The following is a 17,912-nucleotide window of genomic DNA, read 5'->3' on the forward strand; positions in this document are numbered from 1 at the left end:
AGTAATGTTTGGTCATGAAGTCGTCTAAAATCCGCCACGTGCCCTCTTTTAAGTGTGAGAAGCAGATATATATAGCCAAATTCTTGCGCTTCGTTGCGGCGAAGTACTTCTTTTAATTTTTTAAGAAAAGAAAACCTTTTTAAACGGATCGAAAATACAGTATACCAATAACAATTTGTTAAGGATCTGTTTTTTTCTGAACCTCGCTTTTCACAGCTGTCGCGCTACGGCGTGTGTTTCGTTTATTTGACAGTATGTAGATCGTGGTAATTACATTCATGGCATTCGTTTTCTGAATCACAATCTGACTGTATGGGTGGTTACCTGCCAGGTAACGCTTGTGGTTGGTCAGGAAGTCGCGTTACATCCGCCACGTGCCCTCTTTCTGTTCCCAGAAGCTGATCATAGAATGGTTTTAATAGTTTACTTTCAAATAATGCAAAGAGTATGCGACACGTGTTTCTCCCTAATTCTGGGCTCATCAGGCATACACACTCACTTCATCCCCTCTCGGGAATCTAATCTCTATCGTCAGCGCCAGAGTTGAAGCCCCTAACGTTGCGGTCAGCAAGTCGGCTAACATCCGCCATGTGCCGTCTTTCAGTTGCGAGAAGCAGATCATAGAATGGTTGAAACTGTTGCCCCTAACGTTGCGCTACGGCGTGTGGTTCGTTTATACCTCGTGTCTTCTCATTAAACTTTTATCTCGCGAATATGTTATTGCAATCCGCAGCGGGAGCGTTTCTATAAACTTAATTTAAACTTACGTTTTACACCGTGCTTTGTTTCCCTTATAAACATGCTTGTATGCTTCACTCGCTGGCTTCTTATTGTTTCGCTCCCTTCTCAATTGTTTAATGAATTTTTTGTTCTTCGCTGTTTGCGGCTCTTCCTTCATTTCTCCCTACTGAGTTCTTTTATCTCGCAAATATGTTATTGCAATCCGCAACGGGAGCGTTTCAATAAACTTAATTTAAACTTACGTTTTACACCGTGCTTTGTTTCCCTTATGAAGATGCTTGTATGCTTCACTCGCTCCCTTCTCAATTGTTTAATTAATTTTTTGTTCTTCGCTGTTTGCGGCTCTTCCTTCATTTCTCCTTACTCAGTTCACAGTCTTTTCACGTGATTACGTGGAAGGCGTGATGACGTGACACTCAACTCCGCCTCCCACGGCCATCAAGCTGCCGTCCATTACAGTATATTGTCAAAAATGAGGTTCCAGTTATGACCATTACGTGTTGAATTTCGAAATGAAACCTGCCTAACTTTTGTAAGTAAGCTGTAAGGAATCAGCCTGCCAAATTTTAGCCTTCCACCTACACGGGAAGTTGGACAATTAGTGATGAGTGAGTCAGTCAGTCAGTGAGTCAGTGAGGGCTTTGCCTTTTATTAATTAGTATAGATATATATATATATATATATATATATATATATATACAGTGGAACCTCGGTTTGCGAGTAACTTGGTTTACGAGTGTTTTGCAAGACGAGCTAAAATTTTTAATAAATTCTGGCTTGATAAACGAGTGAGGTCTTGCAATACGAGTAGTATGGATACGCTTTGTCTGCTGAGCGTCATGTGATCACAACTGAGCTGATGGTTCTTTTCTCTCTCTCGCTGCGGGATTGTGGGTAATCGTCTCCTATTCTCCGTCTGAGTCGGCGTGCCTCACTCATATAGTCAACATCCATACAAGTGTATACTGTTTACTACAGCATTGTGACTGTGTGTGTGTGTGTGTGTGTGTGTGTGTGTGTGTGTGTGTGTGTGTGTGTGTGTGTGATTGCTTTGGGACGCTCTTCCGCATGTCGTCCCGTTGGGTGGAATCCCACAAGAGTTTAGAAACTCACTCACACCAGCCATGATTCTTTTCAAAGGTAAAGTGCAGGTTAATTTGTTTTATGTATTTATATTTTGTATTAATCATATTTATATGAATAGTTTTGGGTTGTGGAATGAATCATCTGAGATTCCATTATTTCTTATTGGGAAATTCACTTTGATATACAAGTGCTTTGGACTGCGAGCACGTTTCCGGAACGAATTATGCTCGCAAGCTGAGGTTCCATTGTACAGTAATCCCTCGCTATATCGCGCTTCGCCTTTCGCGGCTTCACTCCATCGCGGATTTTATATGTAAGCATATTTAAATATATATCGCGGATTTTTCGCTGCTTCGCGGGTTTCTGCGGACAATGGGTCTTTTAATTTCTGGTACATGCTTCCTCAGTTGGTTTGCCCAGTTGATTTCATACAAGGGACGCTATTGGCAGATGGCTGAGAAGCTACCCAGCTTACATTTCTCTTTCTCTTGTGCTGACTTTCTCTGATCCTGACGTAGGGGGATTGAGCAGGGGGGGCTGTTCGCACACCTAGACGATACGGACGCTAGTCTAAAAATGCTGAAAGATTATCTTCACGTTGCTATCTTTTGTGCAGCTGCTTCCTGAAACGACATGCTGCACAGTGCTTCGCATACTTAAAAGCTCGAAGGGCACGTATTGATTTTTGCTTGCTTGTTTTTCTCTGGCTCTCTCTCTTTCTGTGCTCTTGACGGAGGGGGTGTGAGCTGCCGCCTTCAACAGCTTTGTGCCGTGGTGCTTCGCATACTTAAAAGCCAAACAGCCCTATTGATTTTCCTCTGCCTTTATGACAGTCTCTGCTCCTGACTCCTTTGAAGAGGAAGATATGTTTGCATTCTTTTAATTGTGAGACGGAACTGTCATCTCTGTCTTGTCATGGAGCACAGTTTAAACTTTTGAAAAAGAGACAAATGTTTGTTTGCAGTGTTTGAATAACGTTCCTGTCTCTCTACAACCTCCTGTGTTTCTGCGCAAATCTGTGACCCAAAGCATGACAATATAAAAATAACCATATAAACATATGGTTTCTACTTCGCGATGCCCCTAACGTTACGCTGACGTCCGAGGTTCGATTCCCGAGAGGGAGTGCAGTGGAGTGTGTACACCTGATGAGCCCAGAATAAGGGCGAAACACGTGTCGTGTACTCTTTGCATTTATTTGACAGTAAACTATTTCAACCATTCTATGATCTGCTCCTCACAAACTGAGGGCACCGTGGCGGATGTTAGCAGATGGCTGGCCAACCACAAGCGTTACCTGGTAGGTAACCACCCATACAATCAGATTGTGACACAGACTACGAATGCCGTGAATATATATATATATTATATAATATATATATATATATATATACTATATATATATATATATATATATATCAAAGGCATGAGAACTAGTCTAACAATAAAAGCAGGCGAGAAAGCAAGATGAAAGGTACATGCTTTTATGTATTAAGAAGAAACCCTGACACAAAAGAAAAATACAAGCAGTTTTCCCATAATTCATCCAAGAAAGAACATTAGAAACAAAATTGTCATCGTTGTTCACTAGAATGAAGAGATGCAGAATAAACTGAGCAAATGTTCAGCACAATGGCAGCAGAAAAAATGCGATTGCAGTTGGCAGATGCCATGCATTTTATTTTATGAGCCACACACCAGGTGGCAGATGGGTGGAAGGTCAAGTCTGTGAGATGTTTGCCAGCAAGATGAAAGGACATTGTTAAGGATTGGTATCCACAAATCTGAAGCAGAGAATGATTTATATTAATTCTTGCAGATAATCTAGCAGATGGACATACTAAAGAAAAGTACTTATCAGTAAATTAAATTTCACTTTTATAGGCTGTTTTTTTTTCAGGGTGAAGATCTTCAAAAAGAAGTTTTACAATATTAGGAATAGACTAATGTTTTTAAAATTTTTAAATCAGTCATTTTAAGAGCTGAAAAGATAATTCCATGTCAGACTGAATGCCTGGAAGAAAAAAGGGATGAGAATCTTAAAGCCAACACCCAACTATTAGCTCCAAAATATAGTATGTGCCCAACAGGGGGCACTCCAGAGCCACAGACTCTAGACACAAGTACACATAAACAGCCAAGGGTTCAAGTAAAGTGAATTTTATTACACAGAAATACATTTTTGAGTGGCTTCTTTTTTGCCAGACCAGGGAACTCTTTCGGTGCCATGCAATTACACCCTGGAAGCACTTCTGAATCAGGTGGAACCTCCTTAAAATGTGTGAGTCCTCTCCCTACAGTTCCCTCTGTACCCCGACAGGGCAGTCCATCAGGACTACAATTGCCAAGGTGTCCTATGGGTGTACAAATGGGAGCTCTACCTGAGGAATGCTGCCATCAGGCATACTGGGGGAATACATGGCCCTAAGAGACAGTCTTTCCCTGTCCTTCCAATATACCTTCCTGGCCAGGAAAGATGCCTGCAACCAACCTGGCTGGGATGCCTGTCCATCCAAATCCTTCCCTTATGGCCTCATCATCCAGAAGCCAGTCTATCCATCTTGACATCTATAAGAGTTTAAATCATTTTATTTTCATTGCCCTCCATCATATAAATGTTGTGACAGATAGGGGGCGCTATCGCTCCCTTGAACCCTCAGACTATATGCCAGACACCAGGTAAAAGTCCAAATATTGAATTTATTGGAACTATAACGTGCACAAAGCACCCTCCTCTCCACAATACTCATTAACTATCACCATAAACTTTAATCAAACAATCCTCCACTCTTCCAGACGCATTGCCACCCTTCCACCCAATGTCTGGTATCTTTCCCAGTCTTTTATAGTCCCTGACCTGGAAGTGTTTCCCACCCTTCAGTCCATGTGACTTCTTAGCACTTCCGGGTCAGATCCAAAAGTCTTCTTTTCATCCCGGAAGCACGTCATTCCTCCTGTCGCTGTGATTAAGACGTACTTCCGGGTTATAGGGCACGCAAGTGTCTCTGGGCCTTCCTGCAGTGTCCCGTGGAGGCCCCCATGGTATCCAGCAGGGCTGTGATGAAAAACTCCACTGTACATGATGCCCTGCTGGAACTCAGGGCACCTCTATGTTGCAGGCAGGGCTCCACCTGGCGGCCTGGGGGTATTGACCGGGATAAAATGCCGGCCATGTCCCACAATGTATAAACTGATTTTTTCTACAGCATGCATAAAAACTTTTACATTAAGTTGTTCAGAAAGTACTATTGCTTCTCGGCCTTTTGGCTAAGATCAAGTGTAGTATCTGTTCTTATCAGAAAGTATGTAAAAAATATTGTAAACTGCATGCTTGTATCAGACACCTAGTCAACTGCTTGTAATAAGAGCAGGTCATTTAGGTGAATATTGCGAGTTTTTTCCTGGTCACTAATATGTATAAAATTTGTCCTTTCAACTGCTATGCATGCTGTTAGGAAAGGCAAACCTCCTATGATGGAGGTGATCAGGAGAAGAAACATCAAATGTACAACTCGAGAAAATTGTTGCCCAAGGTCCGTCCATGTCAAAATAAAAACACTAAAAAACTAAAGTCAAAGCTAGAAAAAAAGGTCTTGAACACTACTAGCAATACACTAACATCAGCCATGCAGATATTTCTTCAGCTGTATGTATGAAGTGCATGGTGCCAACCTTTTAGTGCCTCTGAGTGCCTCTGAGCCTAACTAGAGTAATTGAAAACTGCAACTTTAACAAACCTCTCCTTTAAATTGTAATTTAATATATCATTTAAATCTGGCCCCTCTTTTCATATCACCCAATTCAAAAGAAGATCCTCACCTCATAACCCACTTTTTTCCTAAGTCTGCACACCTTGGTCTGATTCTCTGCCTCTTAAATCATGATAATAATAATAATAATAATAATAATAATAATAATCTATCAAATCTATAAAATAAGCCTGCTGCCTGTGTTCAGAAACACAGGAAATGAAAAAATCACTTCTGTCCACCATTTTTTGGCTCCCTCCGAAGAATATTCTTTATGGCAATCTCAAAAACAGTAATTATGTCTAACATCACGGTAATGAAAAGCGATCCATTATTAACATTTTCACCATGAGGAAGGTACTCCCATTATAAAGAACAATTCTGTCACAATGACAGACAAGTTCAACACATGGTTAGCATTTAAATTTTGGGTTACAAAGCCATTCAAAGAAAATGGACAGACATATAAATATAAGTGCTTACAACAAACACTGGTAATTACTGTATCAAAATTGCTACAATTTAGATTTCCTCTTATTCTACTTCATCCATGCTTTAGTGAATTCTGAAAACCTGGATTAAGCCCTAACCAGCCTTTTCTGTTCAAGTGTAATATGATTCAGTTCTCTCCCCCTGACTTGTTAGGACTCACACTTTAGGGCTTCATTGTCCTTCTTTTATACTGCACCTTCTGCTGCTGCTATGAGTGGTGCCTCGATTAGAATAATCAAAATTTCTTCACTAGAGTGTTACAGAATTTGGCATTAACATTTATTGTTTTGTAATCAATAATTTTTACAATATAACCTTATATTTGAATTAATATAAATTAATTTTGTTGTGTGTAAGTACCAGACTTTGAGGAGAAGGAGAAGATTATAGACTCCTCTCCTCTACTAAGAAGACCTTCTTAGAGATACAGTATGTTAAAGTAAGATATGGGCAGCAATATCACTATTAGAAAGTGCTTCAAAATTATATTACACCATTACTACTAAAATATATCAAGCAACAAGATAAAAGGATGTGGCTGGGATTTACTCTCATGATTTTCTTGGCTGTAAAAAATAAAAATATTAACTTTACCTTTTGGCCCCTAGCTTGCTTATTTTATTTTATTTTTTCAAGGCAGAGTTTATATATGTTATTCAGAGGTAAAAATCCCGAAAGCAGTATTAACCAGTAACCACCAGATCAAAATAGGGCTGAGGCATCAAAAGAAGATTTGCAGAATTGGGAACATGCTATATTTGCATGTAAATGTCATAACTTGATAATTAATAAAGTTGAATTGACTTGACCAACACACAACATGTTTCCATTCTCTGAAGTAAGCTTACTAGACACCCGTATATACCCACCTTTGCCATCCCGGTTTGTTTTTTTTAAGAATCTTCATTTGTCACATATTTTAAATATGACTCATTTCTCATTTCATCGACAGAGCAGTATGTAAGTCATTGTAGAAAAAGCACTTTGTAGCGGACATTCTGCAGTGCATTAAAAATCACCAATCACATCGATTCTATTCAAAACTGGCAATATCAGGCCAATCAAATATTCTGCATTTATGAAGCAAAGCTTATGAATTGGGAACTGTGCAAGTGCAATATCAAGGCACTTACTTCTGAGATGGCTTGCTTTAGCCATGTGCCTAATCCATCAATATGACTATGCATTTGGGCTCATTGAACAAAGTACTTCAGAGAATTTAACCTTCCCAAAATAGATATAATTGGTTCTAAGATTAATAAACTCTTATGCTGTTATATTTGAAAGTGATATACCAGACATGTAGAGGTAAATGTTTAATTTCCCAGAGAGGACACAGGCATATCACTCAGCATATTAATACAAAAAAACGTAAAGACGTTGTAAAGAGTAAGTGTACCATGTAGGCCAGGACTTGAAGTAGACACAATTTATGCAAAGGCTCTTCACATATTATTACATAAATAAAATATGATCTGAGTGGCTGCATAGGGCTTTTTATTTCAATAGATTTGTCACATTTTAATTTTGCTAAATGATTTCAGAGTCTCTAAAAATAATTTACACATTGTTTAGGTAGTTTTTGAGGCCCAGGAATGAAATGATCATATTGATTTTTTTTTGTTTTAATGTATCTTCCCTTATGTTAGTTACTTTTAGCAGTACCATCTTGTTCTTCCAACGAGCACCACCATCTTGGGAATTGAGTTGTTATGTGGTTGTTAGGGGCAACATCAGGGGCCATGGACAGCATGACATCACAGGTCAAAGTGTATGAAGGTCAGCCTATTAGAATTCCTGGTTTGTCTAAGTTTGTAGATTCAGCCTAAAACACTAGCAAAGTTATTCTTTACTTAACACTAGAATCCCTGAAGCCTACAAAAAAAACTTGTCCCAGGCCACCTTAAATTCCTTCTCACCTTTCTATCAGCATCTTTTGTTTTGTAAATGTGTTGATCAGAACAAGCAGCAAGCAGCCAGGAAGCTCTGCAGTCCACTTGTGACTTTACACTGTAGGAAGATAAGTAAATAAATATAGGTAAACAACATTCGATCTGGCTTTTATATAAGTAACATATAAATGTTTTTCATATAAACACCATGACAAAACATGATCACAAACAAAACTTTGCACGATACGTTGGCGAGCTCTGTAAGCCTTGCTGTTTCATTGAAGGACAGGTGTGGGGCAGACTGACTGGCAGGATGATGCCCAACCTTATGCTGCATCGAAACGGTGCCATCTTTCGCCTTTATACCTGGTGCAGCTGCGTTGTTCTTAGGTGTGAGTGGACGTTTCTTGTGGGGAGGGCTTCTGTTCTTTTTCTCCTATGTAGAACCCTCATCCTCAACTGAGTTCACCTCTGTTATAGCACGTCTTTATTTGAAAACAGCAGTGTCAGATAGAGGGAGCGTGAACGTGACTGAGAGATTAAAACTGAATAAAAAAAATGCTAACTTATACAAGTACCATAAATTTACACCAGCGGTTATAGACTTAAATGAAATGTATGTTTTTAATGTACAATAGTAACAATAAGAGCAGTTCACTACTCAAAACGGTAATTCTGGGAAGCGCCTAGAATCGATCCTGCGACCTCTTGATTATGAGTCAGCAGTTCTTACCGCTGCACCACCCAAGCAGTCATATCAGTGTCGTACCCTAACCCAATTTCTTTTTCTTGAATAAAAGCACACTTGTTTCGTTTTACGTGTACCTTTTGTGAAAGTGTTTATTTTATATTTGGACTCCAGGCTTCACACATCATACACTTCATGTCAAAATTTTGTCATTAGTACCATAATGTGAAAAAAGTTTCTATTCTAGGTATTTGTTCAACATTTCTTGCATTTCTCACATTTCCTGACATCCTACATTTACCCAGATCGTTGCAGACATGGAACACACATGAAATGCATGTGTTCCAAATAACGATTTATTATTTACCCTATACAACTCCAGGAACCTCACACCCAGATAAACAAGACTTGAGCTGGGAGATTTTTTGTCCGAGTTGAGCCCTGGCAGTGATGGGGAAGGGATAGTAGGCTGCTTGCTGTTTGTGCTGATCGTCACATTTGCATAACAAAAGACGCTGATGGAGAGGTGAGAAGGAATTTAGGGTGGCCTGGGATTATGAGTTGTTTCGTAGGCTTCAGGGATTCTAGTGTTAAAGAGTCTCCAGTTATGAATTCTTACATCTTGGCTCTGATTACATGAACTTTTGATTACCGGGCCTCTCATTCCATTTCATGACAACAATTATTGCTTCATATCCTGGGCCTTGTCTATTACATTCTTTGACTCCCAATTATGACATTGACTTGTTTATTCTGACCTCCATTTCTCTCCTGATTCCAATTCCTTAATTCATCAGACATCACGTTCAAATCAGTATACAGTAGAATGGAGCTGTGGTGCAGTTGACTTTAAATAACTGGCCAAAACTAAAGATGAACAAGAGAAGCTCGACACTCTGTGTGCTTGTATGAAGCATCACAACATTGCATATTAGAGAGTGTGTGCACATGTGTGATAACAATATATACAGCTAACAAGCCATTATTGTGAACTAGGAGTCCCTGGCACAAAAGAATTCAAAATGCCTGCTAGAGGAGAGTATACCATCAAACCTTGGCTATAATAAAGACAAGTAAAATAGTAAAGTAAAATAAAAAGTTTTATTTCACAAAAAACTAAATACATTAAGCTCTGTAGAATAAAAAGGAGTTGCCAGCAAGAACAAACCAAGGCAAACAAGTCCCAAAACAGAAATCCGATGTAAGGTCAAAAGCTGAGCAAATAGGTTGAAGTCCAGTAATTCACAAAGAGCACAGAAAAAGGAGCAAGAACTCACCACTCCTAAGTGCTTCAAAATGAACCTGTAGGAAATATGGAAAACCCTCCAGATTTATAGGGCAGTTACTGGTGAGGACTGGCAGGTGGCCCAGAATCTTGGGGACCATCTACAAAACATAAAGAAGACACCAAAGACAACTGATATATATAGACAAAGCCAAAAAAAACATGAATAAAAATTCAAAACTGAACAAAAGAGACACAAAAGATGAATTTTAACCCCAAACAGGGGACGAACTCTGGCTCAGACATGATACCTTTGGTCTGCAGTGTAGCTGCCAATACATGATGCTGCAACAAAAAGCAAATAACAACAACAAACACCAAACTAAAGCAAAGAAGGTGAAAACACACTAAAACACCAGAGCACCGTAAGCCAATCATCTGGGTTAAGGGAACTTGTAACTGTAACTGTAGTCTGAAATCCAGCTGCTTAACCACTAAGGAATAACAGCCTATGAATTGTTCAGGCCAACACTTTGAAATAATGAGCATTTCACACTGCAGTTCATCATCTTCTTAGTTACACCTGCAGAAGTTAAACATTTAAAAATGTGTGAAGGTTTTTACAAGGGAGGAAAGGTCTTTTTCTTACATAGCAGACGGTGCATGAATTGGTCAAAGCCATAGATTTAATGAAGTTAAATTCCTTCAGGAGAGGAAAATCCAAACACAAGAGCAAAAGCAGAACTCATAATAATAGTCTAATGAGGGATTTTAAGGTATGCATTTTATACCATAATTAAATGTCTGTGTGCTTACATGTACTGCATGACTATACAGTATATAAAACTCAGAGTGTTTTTGTTTAACGAAAATAAACATATTTTGCTTAGGCTAGTGCAAAAGAATAACTTCATTAAAATAATTTGAATTAATTTGACTCCTCTCTTTACTTTATGACTTTGAAAGTAACTTCCTACTAATATCAACAAAGAGCCAGTTTCCCTGGAGATTGCACACAGAAGCTGTCTCACACAGACTCAACAAACAGCCCAGAAAATAATTAACAGCCTACGCAATTTAATAACCACAACTATTGGCAAGATTGTATCCTGTAAGGCAATGAAATGAAAACCAGTCCTCGGTCTTCTGAAGACTGAATTAGATGAATTCAATAAGGTGGGAACTTTAAGCAGGACTCTTTGCACAGATCACACAAAGGAAATGCCATCTGGTTAATGTTTCGCTTTAGAAATTATGAATGGCTTACAATCCATGACATTTCCACTCAGTCTACAGAATTGCCTTCTTCACAATATTCCTGGAAATGGATGAATATGCGCAGATGTGTCAGTCCATAAATTGGTCTGGCTTACAGTACCTGGGCTGATAACAGAGATTTAAAAGCAAGGCCAAGCTGTGGAAAGTGTGATCTCTGTAATATGGTGATCAATTTCAAAGAAGAGAGTTAATTGTTAACTACTTCAAATAAAGCAAAACATTGGCACCTTTATTTAGTAAACTGGATGCTGTGGTACTCTTCTTCATACAGAAACCCAGTTTCTTTATGGTTTAATTTCACTGGTTTCACATCCCAACCTGGGCACTGCACTTGTTTCTGTACTTTTTTTTTACAAGGGTTACAGTTTTTCTACTCCATTTTAAAGGTGTTTGCATTGGGTTAGCTGGAGACAATTGGTACAGTGTTAGTGAGTGCGCCAAGTGAGAGCTCAGTGCTCAGTTATGGTTTGTTTCCGATGTTGCTGTGTGCTGCTGAGACTGTCTCCAGTCATCCGCAACATGAAATTAAATTGGGAAGATTGGGAAACTAATGAATCTTTAGACATCTGGTATAAAAAAGCCCAAATGGCAGTAGCAGCTCTGTGTGTATTAGGATAAACTGCTGCAGGACTGCTTTCATATTGGTCTGTATGCTTTAAGTTAGGAAGGAGGTGAACCAGGTAAGACTGTAAGTGAAGATTTTTCTTTTTTGTGCATTAGAGTTCATGAAAATCATATTATTTCTTCCAAGTGTTAGGTAATGAGGTTATTTAGTCTAACTACATTATATAAAACTGATTCAGCCATAACAGGGATTTGAAATGACAGTTCTAGAACTGATGCACTGATACACATCCTCATATAGAGTCATACTGTATAACCTAACATGCTTGCTTGTGGGTAGAACATGTAAGCTCCACAACAACAGTGGATGGGACAGGCTTTAAACAAAGGTAGCTGGATCTGTAACTGAAGTGCTGAGCACTGCAACACCCAGGAGTTTAAATATCTAAACAAGTATTAAGAAAATAAAAAAAGGAAGAAATCTAAAACATTCACTCAGAGGACCCATATATAATAAAATAATTTTGACATTTTTTTTTACAGTCCAATTAGAATTGTCAAACTAGAAGGTAATAGAGGGGCAGCACTTGGCAGAAAGTAGATGAAAATGGACACACACACACGCACACACTTACACTCAAACAGACCTAGTTTCGAATCAGCAGTTAATCTAACCCGCATGACTTTAGTGAGGAAAACTAGTTCATCCAAAGGAAATCCCATGGAAGAAAATGCAGACTTCACATTGACAATGACTAGCATCTGTGAGGCAGCAACACTCCGTCATTGGGAAAACCTGCTAAAGTTTCAAAAAGCAGAATTTAGCAGTCTTTCAGTCTTACTAGTGATATTTTCACAATTACTTACTAAAGTCACACATTACATGACCTTTTCATCAATTTGCAGCTGTAGCCTTCATTTACATAATCATAGCAAGTCAGGCGCAGTTGGTGGTGCACTACTGTGAAGCCGACTGCGTCTTCGTAACGTGCCGGAGTGACTCACTCCAACTAGTCTATGACTCGCTCTGACAAAATCAAACACATTCTGTTTAGTCTTTAGTCGTAGGGGCAGGCTCTGTGTGCATGAGAGCTGACAACCAATAAATGCTCATCCAGAAGTACAATTCATATAATGTAGTGATGAGGAATAAAGAACACAGATGTTTTGGACCTCACAAACAGAAGAGAAGCTCATCTTTAAAGATGTCTTATGTTTTACATACCAAGACAGAATGAACAAAGAATCTACGGCTGAACTCACTGTAGCTGTTAACCCTTGGTACAGCACCGACTCCATCTGGCAGCGCGTTATTGGCTGTCACAAAAATAGACAAGGACGACTGCACTGAAAGTTTGGAGCTCTGTCAGTAAATGTCCAGTAATTTAAATTGAATTATTTGGCAAGTCTGACATACCCCATGACTGGACGACGTGTAATGTGACATTGGCTTAAGTCGTTCTTCTAAATTTTCCCCCTTCTTTGTAAATTCACACTTCATTTCAAACTGTCATAAAATCAATTCAGTTTTCTCAATAAAGGTCTATTGAAATCTAATCACAGTAATCACTTACAATGGGCTAATAGAAAGGATTGCTGACTTAATCAGATTATATTTCAGGCCTGCAACACATTCCAAAAAAAGTTGGGAGAGTAAAATGTCGCCATTCCTTCTCACAACACTTAAAAGATGTTTTGGCACTGAGGATACCAGTGCAAATACATCTTAAAGCGTGCAACAGTACGGGGCCGGCTTTGTCACATTTTTCGTTTCCAAATTCTCCACACATTGTCCATTGGGGACAGGGCTATCTTAATGCATGGGCATGCTGGGGGCAACCACGAGCATAGGGGCCGATGTTTTCTGTGATGCCTATGTATGTTTCTGTATTGCTATCAAAAAGGCACCCCAGTGCTCTACTTTGCCCAGGGGCCTATGATGCTGTTAAGACGGCCCTGATTGGGGATAGGTCAGGACTGCAGGCGGGCCAGTCCAATACCCATACCCTCTTCTTCTGAACCTATGTCTTTGTAATGTGTGCAGAATGTGGTTTTGCATTGTCTTGTATTGACCACAATAAACATTTCCACTCTGTGATGATCAATCGTAGATGCCTCTGAGCCCAGGGAAGTTGATGATTCTTCTGGATATGGTTAACATAAGGCTTCTTTTTTGCACAGTAAAGTTTTAAGTGGCATTTGTGAATATAACTTTTTATTGTATTGTTTGACAAAGGTTTGCCAAAGTAATCCCTTGCCCCTGTGGTTATATCAGCTATTGATGAGTGACGGTTCTTGATGCAGTGCCGTCTGGAGGTTCAGAGATCATGGGAGTTCAACTTAGGCTTGCATCCTTGCCCTTTAAGCACTGAAATTCTAACAGATTCCTTAAATCATGTAATGAAATTATGTACTGGTGTTGGAGAAATATGCAAATCCCTTCCAATCTTTCTTTGAGGAACATTGTTTTTAAACATTTCAATAATTTTCTTACACATTTGTTGACAAACTGGAGATCCTCTGCCCGTCTTTGCTCTTCAAAGACTCTGCTTTTGTACCAAATCATGACTACAATCATTTGTTTACATCACCTGTTTGAAATCACATTATTATTGAATTGTTTTACCTCATTATTGGCCCTAATTTGCCCCCATCCCAATTTTGTTTTGGAATGTGTTGCAGGCCTGAAATGCATGAAAGGATGCAGAGTTAGAAATGAAATGATGTTGACCAGACAAAACATGAAAGACATTAAAGTCAAAGTAAATTTACGAATCACAGCATTTTTTTTTTTTTGCATTTTCCATACAATCCCAACTTTTTCTGATTTGGGGTTGGAGATTATCTGAAAAAAAAAACATTAATTTTAGGAGTATGGCCCTTCCCAGGATTTTAAATCTGTGGTTTAGGAGGGTCACTTAGTGCGACAGCTGCACAATCAATGTCCCACTGTGTGACCATAAACAAGTCACTTCACCTGTTCACAGTGTAGCTCTAGTTAAAAATGTGAAAACTGTAACTGTACCTTAATAAAAGAAAGCTAAAGTATATAAATTAATTTTGCCCAGGTCCATTATCATTGACTTTGATGCCTCAAGTGTATGTGCTATTCTCCATAATTTAGCGTCAGTAATCACTGCAATAATACTTTTGTGTATTGTTGTTTTCACTAGGTAATTACAAACCTTATTTAATATTTTTCCACAAAATATTCACACTGCTTATATTCTGATGCAAGTCATTCTCAGATCCAATAAGATGCTTTAATTGTTTTATAACCTTGTTAAGTCACAGCAACCAACTTGATCAACAACATTGAAACAGAACAGGAGCCAAGTGTCCCTGAGCCTATCAGAGTGGGGAGATTTTCATCTTGTTGGAGAGGATTTCAGGATATTCACATTGTTCAGAGCCAAATGTTCAAAGAGCTTAAAATTCCTGCTGGTATCCAATTACCAGCTGAAGCAAGTGGGATGTGTGAAATTTCATGTGCTTGTCATGTCAGGCCCATGTTTGCCTGAATGAGAAATCCACTTTTGTATTGTGTGCAGAAGGGTTTGTATAAAACAGAGGAAAGAAAGGAAAACTTAAAAGACATACATAATTACAACTACAGTAACATTTCCAACAAGTACAGCAACCTTGCTCAAAAAAACATTTGTATCTCTAATAAAACAAATATATTAATTTTAATGGCATGCAATGTTATGTACCATCCTTTGTTCTTCCATAAGTAATAGTGGGGGGGGGGGGGGGGGGGGGGGGTGGGGGGGGGGGGGGGGCAAACTTAATTTACAGTAAATCCAGACTTAGTTACTATTGTGGGTGTCAAGTTTGCACGCTCTTCCTGGGCCCCCTTGGTTGTTCTCTGGCTGTATTTCAGATTCACTGTCAACCATAAACTGGCCCAGTATGAGATACTGTAACTATATGAGTTGGCACTGCCAAGGATTGATGTTCTTTTCCTGCCCTGCATTGTGTCTTTTCACGTTGGGATTGGCTCCTTTGCCTCAAGGCTCTTCAGTTCTAGTAAGACTCTTCAGAATATAGATGAGTGGAAAATAATTGGTAAAAATAGCACCCTGCATAATAAGTGAAAAACACAGTTATCACGTGAAAAGCTACATAATTAATTAAACTAACATACACAAAATGGGTCTAATAAAGGTGTAAAAGTCAGTTAAAATTTAACAAGCTTTCTAATTTCTCACCATATAAATTAGCTGTGTGACAGTGCTAAAACAATGACTGTCTGCTAATCTGTGGTGTTAGCGTTGGGGGAGGGGGGGGGGTTGGGGGGGGGTGTATAACTCCTGCCCAATAAGTTACTGATGTTCAGTTTTATCACATCTTTGATTTGATTACATCTTGCCTCAAGAAGGGGCCTTAGTTGCCTCGAAACCTTGCATATTGTAATCTGTTCAGTTAGCCAATAAAAGATGTCATTTTGCTTGACTTCTCATTGCAGTTTTAACATCATAAATTCAGCTCAACACTCATACTATCCTTCTTTTGTCTTATCAAATAAATATTATTCACTTTTCTTCTGGTTCTGTTTAACTGTTAACTGGTAATTCATAACTTCTAGCTATGTTTGTAAGGGTTTTCCTCTCAACCCCCAAGGGTGTGTATGTTTGGTTAACTGTCAACTGTAAACTGCCGTCCGTGAATGTAAGTGTGCAAATCACAATGTATTAGCACCATATACATTACAATTTATATACATCTCTCTATTATAATAAAAAAATCTTTGGAAGAGAGATGGGACGTGACTTTCTCAGAGTGACACTTTCAAGTCCCACGAGACGAGACTTTGTTCCAAGAGATTTAACCACACCCAGGGCCGGAAATAAAAGACAAAGAGTAGATGACAAAGTAGAACGTTGTAAAGAATTCAAAAATGGTGCGATGCAGAGTAGGTTAGAGATAATGGAAGTACAAAAACTCGAAAGTCTCAAAAAAAATGATTGTAAAGATTGCATTAGCGCATCACTAAGGGAGGGGTATCACCTTTTAATATTATATCAATATAGTTTTGGGTTGTGTAACATGCCGCAATTACAAAAGAACTTATTCCAACAAGGGAGCTAGCGCCCCCTGCTGGATAGAGAGACTTGTAGATCGTCTAATTCGTGTTGCCATCAGGGAAAAGTAGTGCTTCTTCCCAATGAAGAGGCGTATCTGAGAGAATTAAAAGATTTGTGGTTTGTTGAAAGTGAAGTCCCGCTAGAGAAAATTTCAAGCCCCGTGAGACAAGACTTTATGGAAAGAGATTTGAAAACGTCTTGCCCACATCTAAAACATTTACAACCACAAACACGGTTCAATCATTTCCTATTTGTGTGAATGCTATTGTCAGACACAGTTTGAGTAGAGAGAAAGAAATTATATTCACTCACGGGCAGTTATATGTTGCGTTGTCACGATGTAATTCCAAACACAGAGTCAAAATTCAATGCGATATTGACAAAAAGGTAAAAGCGAAAAGAGATCAAATATATAGACATAGGTGATATGACAGAAGTATGTAGATAGTTTGACTTTAAACTTTAAGTCGGAGACTTGTAGATAATCTAATTTGTGTTGCCATCAGGGAAAAGTAGTGTTTCTTCCCAATGAAGAGGCCAATCCGTGAGAATTAAAAGTTTAGTTGTTTGGTGAAAGTGAAATCCACATACGCGAGCGGCAGAGACGCGAATGTGCTGGCGGGTAGTACACGCAGGGGGGTTGGCTAGAGAAGCAAGCAGGGGTTGAAGCCCCCAAGTAATTATAATTATACATTGCATGTATGTTCAATTTATATAAAATACAATGTATTGACACCATATAGTGGCATGGCCCGCATCTTGCAACCAGTGAAGAAGGGATAAATAACAGATCTTCATGATTCAAACCTCGGTGTGTGGGTTAGGACATGAGAACATAAGAGCATTAGTAGTTTGACAAAGGAGAAAAGACCATTAAGTGTACCAGACTTGTTTAGTTAGCTGATACCTAAGTTGTCTGAATGTCTCCTCAAAAGTTGTCAGGGTTTGGGTCTCAACTATAAAAATTTGTAGTTTGTTGTTTGATTAAGTTATGTTTCAAATGCATTGAAAATTAGTGTTTCTTCTAAGTATTTAGTTTAATAAATTAGTATTATCTCTACTGCTCATTAGTTCCGAGACACATTCTGCAAAGGGAGTAGAACTTAATAC

The 17,912-nt window shown here is 38.9% G+C and overlaps 1 pseudogene; it reads left to right on the forward strand.

The window, feature by feature from the left end:
- The first annotated feature begins 5,074 nt into the window (after window positions 1-5,074).
- On the forward strand, window positions 5,075-5,239 carry LOC114644443 (uncharacterized; annotated as a pseudogene).
- The last annotated feature ends 12,673 nt before the right edge of the window (window positions 5,240-17,912 follow it).

This window comes from Erpetoichthys calabaricus, chromosome 4 (genome assembly GCF_900747795.2).
Source record: "Erpetoichthys calabaricus chromosome 4, fErpCal1.3, whole genome shotgun sequence".
Taxonomy (NCBI): domain Eukaryota; kingdom Metazoa; phylum Chordata; class Cladistia; order Polypteriformes; family Polypteridae; genus Erpetoichthys; species Erpetoichthys calabaricus.